A 12,403-nucleotide genomic window follows, 5' to 3' on the forward strand; every position below is an offset into this window, starting at 1 on the left:
AAAAATTCCGGATCCATTTAAGAGTAATCAAGGGAACCAAGGTTATAGCGCTAATCAAAAGAATGTAATCCAGGGACAAAGACCAGACATGGAAAACAGACATACACAACAAAGAACATAAAGTAACTAAAATCATACATACAAAGTAACAAAAGTAAATGAGCAACTCGGACTCCACTAAAAACTGGGAGTATGGACCAGGTGCACCGATAGGGTAAGCGTCCTATGCTTTTTTAGAAACACCCGCCGAGTTGCTCATAAAAAGTCAAGTCCGGGGTAGACAAACGAGGAAAGGTGAACTATGACCCGTTGAATAAATCAGTTTTCATGGTGCTGATGGATATATCATAACAATCCACGAGTTCATGATGACGACTATAAAACTTCTGTAGTGATGACTTTAATCTTGTAGCAACATAACCCTGTTCCAGAAGCCTATTTGTTAGAGTTCTAGCGCGATACAAAAAGTCTGCAGTTTCGGGAAGCTCTGGCATAACGTATGAGTTGTGATATGAACACTCCATACGCAGGAGCCGAAGGGATGTTGCCACAGATGAAAGGAAAATTTACAATTCTGAATGAAAAGTCATCACGTTTGTCGTAAAGTTTGGTCAATAGTTTTCTTTTACCATCGATTTCTAATTGTAGGTCAAGATATGAGGCTGACTTCACAGTGTCTGTAGTATCCTTTATCTGAAGTTCTTTTGGGTAGATGCGATGTATCAAACCCCCGAAATTAGGATTGTTTAAAGATAATACGTCATCTGTATAGAGGAAATTGAGATTGAAGGATCTAGCCAAACGATAGTCTTTCTTTCTAATCAAATCAGCTATAAAGTCAGCCTCAGAAGAGTGAAGAAATAGGTCAGCAGGTAAAGGAGTTCAATTTGTTCCCATTGGAATGCCGACCGTTTGTTGAAAAACACGTCCACCACACTGGACAAATATGTTGTCGATTAAAAATTCCAGCATTTTGTAAACATCTTCCTATGTATATTTGGAAGATGATTTGGAATTATATGAGGAATCTCTACCAAGAACTATATATTTGTATCTAGGTGTACCATCTTTTTAAAAACAACGATGTATAATGTTTTTAAGTCGGGATGTTAACTGAGTATGGGGAATAGAATTATACGGTGTTGAAAAATCATAGGTTTTAATGCTATTATATTCAGATAATAGTCTTGAACTGATTGTCTCCAAAAGATCTTTCGAATTTTTCAGGATCCACATTGAATTAATACCACTACGGGAGTAACAAGTGTTGTGGTAGGACAGCAGACCCTCTTTGACAGTTGTGAGTATAGAAGTTAAAAGTTTTGAAAGAGGTTTGGTGGTATATTTTGCAGATCCAGCTATGAAACGTTGTTTGTATGGATTCTTGTGAAGTTTAGGAATCCAGTACATAGACGGTAAACTACAATCATCGTCCTTGGTCAAGTTTATTTTTGGAACGGAATAAGAAATCCTGAAATTCCGAAATGGAGTTATTTATTTCGATGTAACTTTTTCCTGACTCTTCCCGTTATTATATTGAAAAGGTAGAAAAATCATGTTCTGATTTATGTTTTTTTTCTTTTTAAACTGACATAGAGTAGAAAGAGACATCATGACATCCCAAACAAGAATTTTATTTATTTCGAACTTAAAATAATTTTCCTGAATCCTCCAGACAACCATGTCTGAGTACCCTCTGTACTAAATTGATTGCTATGTATCATACATAATAGTGTATTCTGTCAAACAAAGGGGGGAATCGATGGGCGAAAATCAGGTTGAAGAAACACTTGCATTATTTGTATACATGTATTCTACATTTAGGCTCTACCAGTATTTTGTTTTACGAAAGTATTTGTAGACGCCGGGTATCATAACTCACTGAACGCTGAGCTGTTTGGAATGACTTGTGTTAAACATAGCATTCTATATGGAGACAATGAAAATTTCATTTGGACAAAAAGGACCACGGGCATATCAAACTTTGCGGTCTGTTAAAATTTACCATTACAGTCCCGCTTTCAATGTATCATTCCGGTTCTTTGCGATAGGAATACCAAGCGTGTTGCAGACTACAGTTTTTGTTTGGCTAGTACCATAAAAATCCGACACAAAACACGTGGAAAAGTCTCTGGGTATACCCGGTACTTCGATACCTATTCTTAACTTGTCAAAATGAAGGAGCTTTCGAGGAGTGTATTCGCCTGCACCCACTTTTTGTTTTTTGTTATTATAGGTCAAGTCCAAAATATGTCGACTTAAAAGTAGTTTTACTTCATGGTTTTATGTATGCTGAACAACCATGTGTTTTTTCAGAATGGTAATACTGTAAAGTAAGGACGTTACGATGGGGAACGGGTCTGAAGCATTCACTGTAGATAATTATATAGAACTACAAGATGCAGATTTTGACAGTTACGTACCCTTGGACATGGATTGACCCCGTTGGTGGTACCCCGAAATACGTGTACATATTGCCACCAATAGCCATTGCAGTTTTGATCAGCAAATTAATTATTCTGTCAGTATACGTGAGAGAAAAGCTAATTTCGTCCGCAAATATTATAATGATGGGGATAACCATTTCGGACACTCTAACCGTTTTGATTCTGTGGACATTGACTATGATGGGTTTGATACACATCCCTGAAGACATGCTGGGACCTGCAAGCAATTTTACTAATGTTTCAATTTATATAAGTTATCCCATCATATTTATGTTATATTGTCAACTAAGTTCTCAATTTAGAAATGGAATCAAGAGGATGTTTCTTTGTAAACGGACAAGAAGGGAATCGAATGCGGAAATAAAATTACAAACGCTATTTTCTAATAACTCTACTATATAATAAAAATGTAGCTGACAAATATGTTTAAAGCAGATATGAAATAAATAGAATATTTTTCTAATATCCTTTTTCACATTCGGAATATACGGTTCGTGCTACCCAACTTACCCTATTTTTGTGCATACCCTCAACATTTTGGCTCAGACACTATTTTAGTGCAAATTAATTTGTTGAATGTAAAATGTTTTTGAAAATAAAATGGCAGATGTTTCTACAAGAGCAGAGGATGCTTACCCTACCGATGCACCTAGTCTATGCTTCTATTTTTGGCGAAGTTTAAGTTGACTATTTGCTTAAAATGTAATTTGTTATTTCATATTCTTTGTATTGTGTGTCTGTTCCTGTGTTTAGTCTTTATCCATGGATTACATTCTTCTGATTTCTGCTCAAATCTTGGTTCCCGAGATTACATTGGCCCTCTTACTAACTTGACTACCTATTTTTTTGGTGGTAGCAGAAAACAAGAATGTCAATTGTTTTTGTGCCTTAAATAAGTTTTGAAAAATAAATGTTTTTCAGTCCAACAAATTAAAAACAAAAAAGCAAGTTCTATTTATTGAAAACAACAAATAAAAAGTATCATCTATCCATGAAGAACAAATCATGTGAGTATGCTGATGTGTCTCTAGAATGATGCAAAAAAATCCTCAGTCTCTTTTTTAAAAACTGCATCGTCTTGTCTTTGTATGCAAGTAATTCAGTAATGTTTCTGTACTGCACATAATCAGAGAGTCAAACTTAACCATTGTTACTGTCCATATGTCACTTTCCTGTTGCATTTTCTTATTTGGCAGGTCTGAAGTGTATAATAATACAGAATTCCTCAGCCTAAAATTCTCAGTATATGTCTGCTGATGGAACAAAATTTAAACTACAAAACAGAGAAATAAAATGATCTTAGTAAACAAACATAAAATATACTATCATTATAAAAATGAACTACATTTTAATTTACAAATGTACTCATAATAATCAGTTTATACAGCTTAACAGTCCTTATATCACGGATTGGAAATCAAAATTTAAACTAGGGATTGAAGTCTCTAACCTCTACACAATATTAACCTTAGGGTATATACCTACTACACAGCATTGTTTATATTAACCTCAGGACACTTTATTACCTCCAAAAGGCTGTGCCCTGTGAAATATTATTCAGATTATATGATATGATTTCAACATAGAAGTGTATCTTAGTAAATGACTGGGTACAAAGAAGCATTTATATTATGTAACCTAATAAGTACTAGTGATAATGTTGTGTTAATGTTAAATTTGAATGATACATGCAACTCTATTATTATTTGAGTGTAATAAAGGATGGTGATCAACAACAAATGAGTTTTTATAGGTTGCACATCCCTGTTAAAACTCTGGAGTTACATGTACGTGCTGAACTATACAACAATTCAGGAAATATCTATACAAAAAAACTCCCCTCATAGATATAATTAATTTCTTAACAAATATTTAATGTGTGAAGAGGGAAGTGAAAAAAATCTGTTAGAAATGGTCACAATTGTGAACAGAAGGGTGACAAAAAACGCATGAAAATGGTAAAGAATTTAATCAGCCTGACAATTTTCTTTATCTAAAATTTCCTCCCCCTTTTCTGGTTTTAAAGGAAAAGAGGGTCTTGTACAAAATCTTTTAAGTTTATAGGTGTTCGAAAACACTCAAAAGTTTCGGGGACGACCAATTTTATGCTGAAGGGAAGGGGTGGCTAGCTGGCAGATTTTGAAAATAAATAGTATGGCCTATACATCGTAGAAAATAATTAAATATTCTGACCTCAGTCACTCAGATATTTTAGACAGCGAAATGGAAATAAACACAAGTAATCTTGCCCCAGTGGGGTTGAAAATATATTTTTGACCCCCAGAATTTCAACAATTAAAAATATTCAGACCCACAAAATCTGTCAGCCTCCTCCCCGGAGTCAAACGATCGCCCCTTAATCTACTGAACCAGTTTTTGGATATGTCATGGGGTGGATTATATGAACAAGCTATTCTGTCTTTTTTATTCAAAACAATTTCCTCATAAGATATAACATTGCATTAATTACTTATTGAAAATCTATATTCACAATGTGGAATGATCAATCGGCTTATAAGGAAGACCAGAAATGCTTGTTCTTCAATTCTTGATGTTTTAATCTTTTACCTCTCCTGTCGTAGCCAATATACAAGTACAAAATAACGTAGTTTCCAAAAAATAATATTCGCTGTCACTGTCAGCTGATCAGAGTCTGTTTACAGGAATAGCTCCCCTTAGCACGGAAAACACCGTCTAGAGAGCCATTTTGACGTAAGTTAGGTTTTCCGCCTGTGACTTCCGGGAAAATGGCCGTCATCTTGTAATGTAAACAACACGGTATAGCAACATAACATACGCTGTATGTTTTTAATCGCTGATCTACGGTCGTGGTATTGAGGTTGCCAATCTTGGCAAAACGCCCTGAGTTCGGGATTATGAAATTTATTTGCGTATGGTCAGTCATATTTAGAAATTTAAAAATTTGATATCGCCGGTTGCAGGTGACCCAGAGTAATAGATGAAAACTAGACATAGTATAGACTGCATTAAATAGCAAGCGGGCATGTCGGAGAACACACATAATAACTCAAATATGGAAACAAAATGATTTAATAATATTTTTAGATAAAAAAAAACAAAAACAAAAAACAAAAAACAAAAAAACAAAAACAAAACAATTTGGCATGTGCCACAAACTGCCTGCATGGACTCCTCCATGAGCACCCTCTTAACACAAAACAATTTTCTACATACATGTACATCAATTGAAACGAACAGTAAACAGACAACTATATGTTTTACAATGTGCATAAGTTTCAAAGAGGATTCATCCAGTGTCTTCCTTATGACACTCCATTGAGAAAGTACACAAACATTTAATATTGGCCCCTATACACCAATCTTATGTAAGCATCAAAGTAACCTGGACTGATTTCGTTCGGTTTCAAATGAAAACTCGAGAGGTTTTGGTGAAATTGAATATGACACAAACATATCACTGACTTCCCGAGTTATGTCACTTACCCTAGGTCTACCTCCTTAAGTGCTGGAATCTAAAGAATCAGGCAAAATTGAACAAAAAGAATGAACCAAGCAAAACACATGAATTTATGGTCTAATGAAGAGCTATTGTCCCTTTTCTTTGTCAGAGAATACAGAAAAGTGAGTTCAAAGTTACAATAGAGTGACAAAGAAAAGTGAGTTATCTCCCTTTGATAATGAAATGCATTTCATCTAATTTATTTCATAAATTGCTGACACTTAAAAAAGAAATGAATGCCATTTTTCTGTATTTCAGAACACATTTTGAAGAGGATTTCATGGGAAGCCTTGTGTTTTTTTTCCCTCATGAGTCTCCCATTGCCTGATTCTTACATAGAATAACACTTTTAAAACATAAAAAATGACCTCGTCAACACACGGTTCAAATAACTCCAAACATTTATCTTCAGATGTATATGTTGTATCAATGTATTTGATTATGTAAATAATCTGCATGTTCTAGCCAATTTAACAGTATGGAAATGATTTTCCCTGTAAAATATCTAAAAATTCATTGAATTTCTGTGGTGGATCCCGAGGGGTGCAGAGGTTGGCATCTCCGTTTTTATTGGAAGTTTGTCAATTTTCATATATAATATTGATAAATTTACAAAAAAATGCCAAATAATATCCTAGTACCAACCCCCACCCTCCCCATTTTTCTGAGGAAGTTCTGGATCAGCTCTGAATTTTTTACTTGAATGTGTCCACATGGGAGTAACAAAATAAAATGGACCCAATAAATATTTTGCCAAGAAGTTGCTGATGACAATATTTTGTAAAATCTGGATTAATAATTTCAATGTTGAGGTAGATGGAGTAGTCAATGTATGGACTATGTCTGGCAGATTACATGTATTTCATGGAATAATCCAGTTTTGTCACATATTGACAGCACAGCACAAGTTGTCTGACTTAATTAAAATATTCCAAACATGCTTTCTTCCATTAAAACAAATCAATCTTTAAATACTCCAGAGTAAAACAAAATCAATTTCATTTCTGAAAATATTTCATGACATTTGGCCTGAAACATACCTTAACCAAACTATTCATTTACCAATCTAATTAAAATTAGATTCATTGATTGTTCCATTTATTCACTGTGCCTAGGCAAAGACTGAATGGAAAAATTGGTATGTCTATTATTAGTAATTTTAATTAGATTATCCCTTTATCCCTCAGTTTTATCTTAAGGTCTCAGTATCGTATTAATTTTCCCATAGACTTCTATAGTGAAGTGCATATTTTTAGGATTTTTTAAAAAATATGTAAATTGATTCAATAAAACTTTCACTTATGTAGCATTTCTAAGGACATGTGAAAAAATAATTTCCCGCAAAAAAAATAGGGTGAGTCCACGAAGATTGGACAGAAAAGTAGTCTTGAACTATAAATAGCCATTTTCCCTACTTTCACTTTCGTTTTGCACTCACCAAACCAACCTTTTCAGTGGAACATTTTTATGATATTATGTTAGATTTTCTTTTAAAAAAGTTCTTCATCTTACAGTGTGATGTTTGCTCTATTTTTTAAGTCATTGTTCATGTCTTTTGACAAAACATTAGTTTGTAGAGAGGCAAAAAAAAAATGCACTATATTTTTATGGCATCCATGTTTTGACGTACACCCGCTCAGGGATATGCAATACGATACTGGTACCTTAAAGAGGTAGACCTAGGGTAAGGGACATAAGTCATGAAATCAGTGAGATATGTTTGTATCATATTTACTTCCACAAAATTCTCTCAAGCTTCTGTTTGAAGCAGAATAGAATGAATCCAAGTTAATTAGATGCTTACATAAGATTGGTGTAAAATGCTGAATACAAACGTTCCAATGATTTTTAAGAGTTATGTCCCTTACCCTAGGTTTACCTCGTTAGATATGTTCACTGCTCTGTTTAAGAATAACAAGGATTTCAAAGGGTTGTAAAATCTTTTTGCAATTTGAATGTGTCAAAAAGACTTTCTGTGTTCATTAAAAAAACTATGCTATGATAGATTTATCACATTTCGCTCTCTACAAGTATCTGTATTTATCTCTGTATTTATTATTGCTCATTTCTGTGTCGTTATCTTTATGTTTTACTGATTGACCTGATGTAACACATTTATGTTTGTGTCTGAGCGTATATAATAAAATTGGAAATTTGAAAATCTGAATCTATTAAGATCTTTCATGCTTGAACAATATAAGTAAAAAAAATAATGGGTCAAAGTGTACATTTTTTAGCTATAAGCATTTGCAACTTTGGTGGAAAAAAATTTTTCTTGTTTTCCATACGTTTTGGTAGATTTTATCCACTAAAAATGCAGAAGAAATAATAAGCATTTTATAAAATCTTCTGAAATAAAATTTGAAGGTGTGTTTAATGAAACTTTGAAAAGATAGGTGAATGTAACTGGGCAAACATATATATGCTATGAAATGGATAAAACCAGAGAGGTCTGACAATCTTCCAAAAATGGGTGGTTATGCCTGACCAAAATTCTTCAGATTCTGCCTATTTTTATGCTGTAAAATAAATTTTACATATACATTGTAATATACAACCACTAGTGGTTGATACAGAGAATTACCTAATGCCCAAACAGGGCTAAACACTGTTTTATACATGCATATATACAAACAAAAATATGCTATTTTCATATATTTTCAAATTTATAAGAAGGGGAGGGAGCAAGGATCAATGCCAACCCGTCAGATCTGTCTGTGACCACTAAGATCCAATTAGATACATTTGGAACAAGTTTGCTGTCCTTTATGATTCAGTAATAATACTTTTGTCAATGGTTGCAGCTTTACTTCAATTAATTTTAATTGTGTGTCTATTAAAGCAGCTTAGTGTAAACCAACTAATTTTCAAGGCGATTTATTTTCGCGACTTTCACGGACGTAGACTTATCGCAAAAATAAATAGTCGCGAAAAAGCATACTTAAACACTATCTTTATATGTTCAAGCAATTATTTTATCAAAAATGTGAAAATAAATCTTCACGAAATTAGCCAACGACAGCAAAACGCGAAAGAAAGTAGTCACAAAAATAAGTTGGTTCACAGTACTTAATATAAACATAACTGTTAACCCTCCTACAATAGGAGGGGAGAATAAAACGGTTATGATGAATTTTTACAAATACACCAGCATATAATCTTAATTTAAAATAGTAACTACTTTCATGAACTCGTGGATCGTTATGGTGTATCCATCTGCATCATGAAAACTGATTTATTCAACGGGTCATAGTTTTTCTTTCCTCGTTTGTCTACCACTGACCCGGCGGGTGTTTCTAGAAAAGCAGAGGACGCATACCCTACCAATGCACCTGGTCCATGCTCCCAGTTTTTAGAGGAGTCCGAGTTGATCATTTGCTTTTGTTACTTTATATTACATACTTTATATGATTTTAGTTACTTTATGTTCTTTGTTGTGTATGTCTGTTTTCCATGTCTGGTCTTTGTCCCTGGATTACATTCTTTTGATTACCGCTATATCCTTGGTTCCCTTGATTACTCTTTCATCAGTTGAAATAATTCTTATGACAAGGACACTTCATATCTGCAGAGGGTCAAAGTTGTGTGACAACTCCTTATTAATTCCAAGCAATCGAATCATTGTGGTGTTCAATTGTTACTTAAAAAACCGTTATAGAACGAAAGAAAATTTCAGTTGTAGAAATGGTTCTGGTTATAAAATATTTATACAAATTTCCATATACTACTAGTATAAAGTAATATACTGATTTTTTATCACCTTAATGATATAACTTGTACAGCATTGGGATATGCCACTGAGTCGTCGCTTTCAGTCCCTGAAACTATGGTTTGTTGTCGGGACTTATGGCGTTGAAGGCCTTCAGCATTACATTCGAAAGGTTTGTACGTATGAAACTGCTTACATATTGCATTTGTAAAACAGAAATATTCATATGAAAAAAAAATTATTTCGCACGAAACACGTGGATCATTGAGCGGGGACATGCAAAACTAAAAAAATGGAGGAAGTAAACAAGAACAATGTAGAGAATAACGGTAAAACAAATCGTCAATAAGATCTACATGTATAACTGCTTCCTGATTTGCTATGTATCAATTGGCTTCATAGGCTCTGCTATACAGGATGTGAAAAAAAATTAAGGATATGAACACTACTCATTATAAATCTGCAAAGCTGTTTCCGGTATATTGTACTAATTTGTATAAAGGGGTGGGGTTTAACACTTAGTCGGACTTTGAAATAGCAATTTTATACTCTCAGTGCAGGAGATTGGTATTAGGTATTATATGCCATGTAAAAATATTATTGGCAAATATTTGTCTTTATAGATAGATCCGAGAAAAAAAATTTCTGGTAAAGTTACAAATATCAACTGTAAAAAGTCTTTTTCAAAGGGAGATAATTGGCGGGAAAATTCTTTCAAAGGGAAGATAGTTGGTGGGAAATATATTGGAGTTTTAGTTTTTTAAATATTACAAGAAAAATAATGTTCTTCTGTTCTTCTTGAAAGAATGTCAGTTAATCGTTCTTAATATATGTCATAACTAACTATTTTAATAGTGCGCGAAATAGTGAAAATTCCCTACAGAATCCATATAAAATGTTGTACAAATTGCCCTTGTTAAGGCTCAATTATCATCAAATCAAGTTCGGTGACCTAGATGTTTTCAGAAATATGTTAATTTAAGGTCATATTCGAGAACAACTAAGAAAATCTGTCTACTAGAAACATTAGGTACTATCTACCTAAAGTCCAAGAATATTTTTAACTTACATGGCAACGCCAAAAAAATTGATGACGTCATAAGTAGTAAAGAATTTTTTTGTTTTTTTTTTTCAAATTTTGTCGACGGGGGCAGGAGTGAGGAACAATTTTCGTATCTGCATTGTAGAAATCATGTGACTTTTCAGACAAAGATTTCATTGGTTTGTTTGTTCGTTTGTTTGTTTGTTTGTTGGGGTTAAACGCCCGAGCAGCAATATTTCAGCTATATTCAGGCGATGAACATGAAGTGGATGATAAAATGAACATGAAATGATGATGAAATGAAAAATGGGATTGGACACAAGGAGAAAGGGGTCGAGAAATTTTGATTGCCACTGGAAATATGGAAAGGTGGGTAAGGTCGGGCAATTTAGCCTCCTGTGGCGGAGCCCTATGTTTTCTACTCCGGGAGAATACCACAGTAGGGTTTTTTAACGTGCAAGGAACGTGACATCTTTCCCAACACGGTGCACCACTATGGTTTGCGGCCAAGTGTCCCGTATTATAGCCTGACAACCCCAGCATGTAACATACCAGGGGTAGCCCATTCCACCACCTGGGGCACACAACCCAGTTACTCTGTGTGAAGAGCAAGTAAATATTACTGGCGCAAAACGATCATAATGCCCAAATGGGAAAAATTGATAGTTATCATAAACCGGGAAATTTTCGTGCCCACCTTTTTTTGCGGTTTCGGCTATCAATTCTATCAATTTTTTTAGCAGTTTTCAATTTAAGATCGGTCCTCAAATGAAAATACAATGGTTTACCATGAATATATTATATTCAGGACATTTTAATTTTCATGTAATACCGCATAAATATCGAAAATTAAACTGCTGCAAAAATTTCAGTATTCTTTCTTAAATTTGGTATTTGATAGCCGCTCTACAGTAGCAGTACTTAGTATGAATCTTTGGAATATTTCTTCGAAAAAATGATTGTTATTATTTTCCAGTGAAAAATACCCTGGCAAAATTACTTCACATGATTTTTACCTGAATTGAGCAAATAAACTTGTGACAGAGTTCACGTGAAATTCAGGTGAATGGAACCTTCATGTGAAATTCAGGTGAATGGAACCTTCAAGTGAAATTCACGTGCACTGTTCTCATGAAAGTCGTTTTAAGTGAATTGCAAGTTAAAATCACGTTAATTTCATGTGAAGTTCGATCAATATGAATTTTACGTGAAAAACATTTGCCTGTGTACTCTAGACCTTATAGTTAAAATTGTTTCTCTAATTAAAAGAAAAGAAATCAAAATAATAAATCCAATTCTCCAATGTATATAGTTTGAATTTAAAAAAAAACTATGTTTAAATTATCCAAATATATTTAATAAGAAAAGTGTTGTTTGATCTTGTTTCCCCACGAAAATATAGAAACAGGCGTGTACATGAATTTAATTTTGCAAATTGTTCCATTGATAAAACTGATGCCATTTAAATGGATATTGTCAATATCAACATTATTGGTAATGGATATTGGAGTTGGCGTCATATATTTCATTTAAATATATTGCAATAAAATTTGCCCCATAGGCTTACGACCTTTGAATGACCAATATATTTGTTATTTAGGACTAGTTTAAATCTCAGCTTGTTAAATTAATTGGACACAACAACAACAAAAATCATGACAGAGAAGTACAATACAGAACCAATGAAGGCAAAAACAAAAAGATCGAAAATTAAAGGCACGTAC

Source organism: Perna viridis, chromosome 12 (genome assembly GCF_037379345.1).
Source record: "Perna viridis isolate PV_CMFRI_1.1 ecotype Kerala chromosome 12, ASM3737934v1, whole genome shotgun sequence".
Lineage (NCBI taxonomy): Eukaryota > Metazoa > Mollusca > Bivalvia > Mytilida > Mytilidae > Perna > Perna viridis.